An 8,607-nucleotide genomic window follows, 5' to 3' on the forward strand; every position below is an offset into this window, starting at 1 on the left:
AGGGCTTGAAATGATGGGACAAGGGGGAAGGTGAAAGGAAGGTTCAAACAAAGAATTCTGGAGAAATACGACTCTAATACACAGTAAATAATCAAAACCAAGGGAACAGAAATTTTAATAAAAGGTCTTTGTGAAAGGGCTCTGAGATCCAACACCCACACTTTACTTGAAAATGGGACTCAGGCCTAACAGGCACCAGGTGAAACCAATATGAATTAGTTCTCCGATTGCTGGGAGGTCCGGGGCAGGCAAAGGCCAATCAGGGGCAGGAAGGCAAAATAAAAGGAGTAGGCAGCCTTTTCTCTGTTTGGTAGCTTAAAAAAGATAGCAAAAGAGAAGCTGTAGTATTCATGCTCTTTTTTTGGGAACAAAATCCAGTTGGACTTAATTCTGGAGAATGACATCCCACTCTAAGGTAAGCTAATGAAATGCTTTTCTGGCTTAACTGTGTAACTTGTTTTGTTGTTCTTGGGAGGAACAAGTCTGACTGGGAGGTTTGACTGTTGCCTAAATTCCTTTTTACCTCTGTACAACTTTTAATAGTGTCTTATGCTAAAGCTGCAGGATTGGCTCTTCAGTGTTGTTAGCTTGGGTAGGTAATACTTGGTTGAATATAGAGAAGCATGTAAATACGTTCAAATTAATGAAAGATGATTCAGACCTAGTATTGGAAGGTGTTATATAAGGTATGCTTTAGCATTTGTTGTGCATGGGGAAAGGTTGAAGCTACTAAATGAGGGTATCTACATGATCTTTTCCATATTTCCAACAGAAAAGTCACTTCAGCAGTGTCTTTCATTTTTTTATTTTCTAGCTCCCTATCTTCTCTTTGGTTTTTAGAACTGACTATGCTAGGTAACTTCTTGGAAAGTATGAGGAAAAGTATGGTTTGATAGTATGTGTCTTTTCTTAGGTTTTAGTCAAATTCTAGACTTGAAATCTCTGGGTGGAAACGTGTGCTATTGTGAAAAGCTTTTGCCACAGAAACAGTGGCAACTTTATTGCTTATCTCGAGATGGGACTGCATGTTGGTTTTCAAAGTTTATTTATTAAGTTATTAAGCTATAAATGAGAATGAAGCACGCTAATACATGTATTTCCCCTTAATCGTTGTGGTGTATCTGAGTTGGTGTCGAAAGAGTTCAACCTGCACTCTTGGAGTCATCTCCCATAGTCTTGTGTAAACTGGGTCAAATTCACCTTTTAGCTACACTGGAACAATTTCCCTTTGTGTAGGAGGAGAGTGATCTATTTTGGAGGTATCTTCCTCTGCTGAGGAGCTGATAAAAGTAGCAAAGGTTTTCTTATCAGAGCTTGCATTTCACCACCCGTTTGTATAAGGAGAATTGATACCTTTTTTGACAATCTGTCCTGTGGTAACACTTCTAAAGAAGTCTTGAGGATCTTTGAGCACTGACTTAAAGAAATATATAATTCAGCATTTGAAATAAGGAAGAACAACCTTTCTTTCCTGCAAAAAACACTTCTTGGAAGAGTATAGTGCTTCGAACTGAAAATGTGTGCTGCCCTTCAGTGAGCATATACCACCAGCTTTACTGTAGAAGAATCACGAGGTTCATTGTCACAGTGTAAAAGCTATGATGTTTTATCTAGTAAAACTTCCTTTTTATTTTCTTTGTTTGGTAAATCTTTTCATTGCTTCTCTAAAGTAAAACAGGTTTTGCAACTTGTCTGCATTCAGGAAGAATGAAGAGTGAAATGAAAGAGAATTATATGTACTGTCACAGTCATACTGGGTTTTGCTAGATAGTGGCAAGAAATAGTATTTGTCTTGGATGTGGTGCATAGTCATGCATGATTACTTACCATAAGCATATATACAAATGAATGACATTTATTGATTGCATTGCTGTCTCCACTTTTTGTGGTGAGTTTTGTTCTGCATTACTTTGTCATGAAGAACTACAGACGCAACTGGCTGCAAAACAGGACCTGAGGTTAAGACTGAGAAATGCTTGCAAGCTTAGTCATAGGGTTGTAATGCTGACTAGGGAGGAAACTTGTGTGGAGACTGTCAGGTAGTGTTGCCTCATTAGATGTGTGATAGGAGCAAATAGAGACCTCTGAAAGTCTTTGAAGAGCTCACATGGTAAAATCTCTTCCCTAGTAGCACCACATGGACTTCTCTTCTATGTAACATAAAAAAATTTACCTTGTCTTGGAGTCCAATGTACTGTCAGTAATAATGCGGCTTTGGTTACTATGGCTTGTGTCTCTAGTATTCTTGCTTCTTGCCTTGCTTTCTGCAAAAATACTAGCATTTTTCTGGCCAACTTGCTACGTTATTAGGGTGTAGGTTGGCTTTGTGTGAAAGGCTATGCATGCTTCCTTGTATGAGTTCATGAAATTGTGTTAGAGAAGTTCTTGTTTCTCCACAATTCCCTCTCCAATAGAGACTATCCTGCCTTGTTCCCCTAAAGATGAGACTTTCACCATTTAAAAAAATAATAATTCTTCTTGTTAAAACTGGCGTTAAATATCACATCTGCAAACTTTGCAGTAAAGTGAATGAACTGGCAATAAACTCCACCTGTAAAATATCCTGCATTCATGTTTTGCTAAATCCCATCATGTTTTCAAACCAGTACCTGCTGTTCTCAAATAGTACATGCTGTTACCAGCTCCACAATAGACCTGCTGGCCTACTCATGACTGAGAAAGTTGGCTGGGCAGGGCAGAGGGAAGGAGGAATGCCCAGTGTAAAGGGAATTGACCTGCAAACACACTTCTGACCACAACTTTTTCCAGAAATAACCATATGCCCTATTACATCCTTAGCTACTGGTACTGCCAAGTGAGCTCTAGCATTGGAGCACAATCCCATTTTAAAATATTTATTCTCTCAATACTGCTGTGAAGCTGGGAATTACTTCTCTCACTATTTACGTAGGGGATGGAGTCTGTAAGAATAAAAGACCTTCCCTGTGCTGCTCTGTATGCAGGAATGCTATGACACAAAAACAAAACTAAACCAAAATTTTCCAAGTCCCAGTTATGATTCCTCAGAAACATAGGAAGCAGCTTTGCTTTTATTGGTGTGCTCCAAACAACAAATGCCTGGCAGGCTCTTATTAATGCCATTAATCACTTATTTCCCTAGACTAAACTCAGTGTCATGTCATAGGCAGCAAAATCACTGCCAGAACTCTATATGGCAGTAAACCACTACATTTTTTGGATATTGGCGGGGGGATAGATCTCTCTTCTCTGGATTACAAATAGTTTTTCCTGGCTTTACTTCCCGCTTCATGGTGGCTAATGCAGGACTGTTTTACTGTGAACTAGACCATTGGTATTGTATACAAAATATGGCATGCATGGGAAGATGCAGGGCCATGAACCATAGGTGCCTCTTCATGCAAACAATGTATTGGTGTAATGGAGCAGCAAAATGAAGCACAAAGTATTATCAGTTCTCTTGTAAATTCTGGGTTAATTTCTTTCCAGATGGCGATAGGATTGATGTATTGACAAAATTACCCCTTCTCCTTTCTTGATGATTAATAGTTTATCTGCATTCCTTTCACTTGAGAGTAAAGCAACACTAATAACTTAAATAGTGGAAAGTTTGCTGTGGAAGCACTACACTCAAAGCAAAGATCCAATGTATGGTGATAATATTGTGGGCAATGCCAAATGGAGTTCAGATTTACTGGAAAGTCCAGGACCTTTAAGAAACTTTAACAACTTTCATGTATATATACACACAGATTCCTCTTTCTCTGAATTACCTATCTGATGGTTTATTTAGCAGGCTGCAGTGATGTGAAGTGTCTTACTGGACATCGAGATATAGCACCTGGGAGAGAAACTTACTGTCAAGATGAACAAAAATCAATGAGTAGTTTCAGATGGCAGATAAGGTTAAAGCTGCTATGGTCCACTTGTTCAAGTCATAGGATAAAGCTTAATAATCTGGTTGTTCTAAAACCAGCTTCTTTGTATCTTGAATAATTGATTTTTGAGGGAGAAGCAGGTCTACTGCTGTTCAGGACTTCTGCTCAGATTCAGAGCCCTAATGTTCTGTGAAGTCAGAATTTTTCAATTCTAGCTCCCCTGGCTGTGGAAAAAACAGGAATTGAATGCCGCTGGGGCAGTGTCTGCCTCCCAGCAGAGGGAGATCCCACCACACATCTCTCATCAAATTGGGCACAGGGGAGCAGGAGGGGACATGGCTCTTCTAGCTGAAAGAGGGGTCAATGCCAGGGCACTCTGCTGGCTCTAACCGATTTTAATGAGAGGCACTAATTGATAGTTTTTATATTTTTTTGTTTCCTGAGCCAGTCTAAGGTCCTGTTTTTCTGAAAGTGAGTTAAATGACTTGCATTATACAGCAACATGGCAGTGTTCTGTACAAGGCCTGCTTGCCATACACATCACCCAAAGGATCATCTTTTCTAACAGAGATCAACGAGCTCATTCCTTCTCCAGTGCTTAGCTGGCACCAAGAGGTACTATCAGTGACTGCCACTGGGTAGGGCTGACTGCCCTGGGAGATAAGTGGTGTGGGCCTAGAGCAATCTTTCACTCTCTCAAACTGGCATCAAAGGGTGACTGGACTGGGTCAGAAGGTAAGGTGATGATGCACCAACTGTATGAGATTATCATAAATTCCTTGTCATATAATAAATGTACTGTACTCAGCAAAATACCCCACAAGGCTGAGGTGATACAGATCACCCTGAGCTAGGATATTGTTTTGGTTTAAAGCATTTTGTAATGCTGCTTTTACTTCTCCCCTCATCAGATTTAGAAGAGGCAAGGACAGGGACTGGGGAATTTCACCAATTTCTGAATAAATTTAATACTGTTTAACTTGTTGGCCTAAGGGATAGTGAAATGCTCTGTAGTCACACAACTCAAGTGGGGAGGACCCCTACATATAAAATATTACTCTTAGTCACACGCTTATCCCATTCCTTTCAGCTAGGAATATGTCTCCTTTCTGTTACTAAAATGGCTCTGTTTTGTCATTTATCAACTCTGCAGTGCATGAATCATTTATCGTGGATTTCTATGTGGTCTGAATTTCTGTTAAACGCTGCACCTTGTACCCTACTTTTTCAATGCTGCTTAGAGCTACTTGTGCTATTTTGAAGTTTTATCTTCCTTCTGTCACACTTACTCTTTCAGAACTTCTTTTGAACAGGTTTCTAAAACGAGCCCTGCAGATGTGAGACTTGCCTGATATGACTATCTAATATCGACTGTCTCTCCCCATACTTCACCTCCTATTGATGCTTCTGCTAAACCAAAAATGGATAAATAGATGCATAATTCATCAGACCCAAAGGAGAGCAGGGAATAATGGGAAACAATAGCCTGCATTTAAGGTTCGAGAGATCTCCTCATTAGTTGAATTTTTCTTTGCAAGTCTAATATTTTATTACAAAAGGAACTGATTTTATACTGTGGAACTCTGATATACAGTGCCCATTATGGTCTCCAGGCAGCAGCAACACCATCCACCATGGTGTTATAGGTAGTTATAGTAAGGTTTTTTCTCTTTTACTTAGGTTCAGATAACTGGTTTACACTAGAACAACTAAGAAATAACCTAGACGTTTTCGTGATCTATTCCCACACATCCACTGGTACTTGCTGGTCCTCAGTCTCATGGCACCGCACCTTTTCTTCTGGAGACTCTGGCTGGGAAGTAGCTGAGTTTAACTGTCAGATCTGAGCCACATGGAAATGGTTGGAAAGTTTTGTAAGGGAAATGAGTGCTCCAGGCAAATAAAGAATAAATAATAATAAAAAGCTGGTCAGTTCAGCCCAAAGCAACTCTCTGCCCAGAAACTGCATGCATGCATTTATCATCCTTCGGAAGATAAAATATTCATGCTAGTGGTTACCTCATGTTCAGCTGGTCATTAGTGCTTGTGCTTGATAACTTTGACCACTTTTGGTCATACAATTGTGAGATTGTGGTTTCTGAAATAGTCTGAAGTTCTTTTAAAGATCTTGTATTTAAGCTGTATCTAAACAGAATAGAAGAAAGCCATTGTAAGAGTTTGTCCCTTTTACTACTGAAGACTTGGCTCAGCAGATTAAAGACTGAACAAAGTCTCTTGGAAAAGCAGAAGACCAATTAAATGGATCTTTTTCTTCTGTCAGCACGTCTTCCTCAGTATTGCCCACTGTTTCCACTCATTAAAGACTTTCAACATGACACTATGCTTTTGCCTCCTATGATACTACTGTACATAGTGTACATAACCACTTTGCCTGCCTTCACGCCACCAGCCTTCTATTTCTTCTTTCCTTGTTTGCTGTGCAGAGACTTCTTGCAGTCAGAATAAGGGTGAGATGCTATTGAGCAAACTATTTACATATGCATTCAAGAGTCCTTTAAAATTGTTTCATTTGATCTGGAAGCTGGTTCATGGTTCCAGGATTGCAAAGCTACCAGAACAATTGCTTCTTGTTTGAGGATCGGATAGTGGCATTACTGGCTGTTGTCATAGAAGATTTTATCAGGCTAGTCAATATTAAGTGGTTGTCATGCAGTCATCACTTCCTAGTGTTATGTCCTTTTAAAATCAGAATGAAGCGAAAAGATTCTCTTCTTAGTTTCTTGTGAATTCATTCCTGGCTTTATTTTTCAGCATTTGATAATCACAGCATGCATGAGGCTGAAGGGAAAAACGCATGAGTCCCTTTGGGTGGGACTCAATTGTCTGACTGTCTCAATGTGGTGATGCATGTGCATTGGATAATGTTAACGTGATGCCCAATATATTACACTTCTCTAGCAATATGACTGCTATCACAGAAGGAAATGAGGGTGGGGAAGAACTGAATGGATTACTACAACAGCAATGCATTTATATTTGGAACCAGCATTGCCATGCCATTATCAGGATGTCTTTGAGTAAATTTCAGGATTTAACATCCATCAAGCTGCCTGACAACACTAAGCCTGCATTTGTGAAATGTCTCATAGGATAGAGGCATAAATCTGAGTTATCTACATAACAGGGATATTGAGTTATGTTACACAGGAGAGGCCATAAACATAGCTGCTCTGGAAATCATATCTAAGAATATAGACCTAAAATGCCACTCATTGTATTACAGTAACACTGTTTTTTATAGCTCTAACTTGCAGCAGAAACAGAAGGAAAGAAATAATTTTAGAATTATCCCTTCAGGCTGACTGCTTAGGCCACACACTTATGTGACATTTTGCATCTATCAAACATGGATAAAATTGGAATAGCCATTTCTATCATCCTTGTTCAGAGAACCTTTTATTCAAGCATCTGTTAACTTAACAATTGCTAACTAGGGACATGAAATTCATTGAGCAGGAGATGAACAAGCTTTAGCAGATCTTATCTACCACTGAAACTCCAAGAACTGTGTTCTTAGGTAAACTTAGTTGAAACTAATTGTTCTGGCCTTAGCTTGTTACCTGGGATACTTAAAAACAAACTGAAATGTCAGGTTTATTGGGCATGATTGTTTTTCACTGTTGCTACAGCAGTTCCAATGTATATCACTTCTACACAACAATACCATCTGGAAACTGATGGCATCTCACCAGAATAAAATGGATCTGACAAGAGGGAATCAAGACTATCACTGCATCTTTTCCTTTGAGTTGTGCTGCTGTTGCGAATCAAATAAAATATTTGTCTGTATTTCATATAAAATATCCAAGATTCTGCACTGGTACATAAAGCTCACATTTTCAGTAATTGCACTGAGATGATCTTTCCATTTCTACAAAATGTATTACTCTGGAAAAAAATGATTTCAACAGTACACTTTTAAGCCACTCATTGGGGTATTTCAAGTCATTTTATCTTCAGGACCCTCTTGTTTTTGTTCAAAAACTTAGAGTGGGCTGGAGTAAATTGATGTAAAACACCACTGGGTTGCAGCTTATTCTGCAAAAACCCCTGACCAAATATTTGCTCAGAACACTGGTTTTCTGGATGTGTAATCAATTTATTTTTGTTTAAAACTTATGATGCGTTACTTTGCCTGCATTTTACATAACATGAAAATTATTTAATGGAGTGGAAAGTGATATGATCATACATTGATGTAACTGTTGGCCAGTGATGTTAGAGGATCCATAAATTGTTATCACTTTGAAAACAAAGCATAACAGGGAGCTCAGACCCCTCTGATCCCTGCTCTATCACCTAGGGTGACTGCAGGAACTATTGTTTGGTTCCCAGATTCTAAGCACGTTAACATCTACAGTAATTAACCCTGTGGTTTTCTGGGACCCCATACATTTCAATTTGTTTTGAATTAGATGTTCGTGGAGTCTCGTAGACACTTATGTGAGCCAGGCTGAGAGCCCTTCAAATCCCCTGACTTCAGGAAGAAGTGAGGATGCAATTGCTGCCAGGACTGTGAGCTCAGCTTCATAAGCATGCTTAAGTCTCTCCTCCCTTTTTAAAGCCCTTCCTTGGCCTTTCACAAAGATCATGCAAATTATGAAAGGAGGATCAGATATGAAGTGAAAACACAACCTAGACTTCCTATCACCACTGTGGAGAGATCTGAATACAGAGCTGAAACTTGTGATTAGTGTGGACTTAAAAACAAAGTGCCCGGAACGTCATT

Source organism: Tauraco erythrolophus, chromosome 17 (assembly GCF_009769465.1).
Source record: "Tauraco erythrolophus isolate bTauEry1 chromosome 17, bTauEry1.pri, whole genome shotgun sequence".
Lineage (NCBI taxonomy): Eukaryota > Metazoa > Chordata > Aves > Musophagiformes > Musophagidae > Tauraco > Tauraco erythrolophus.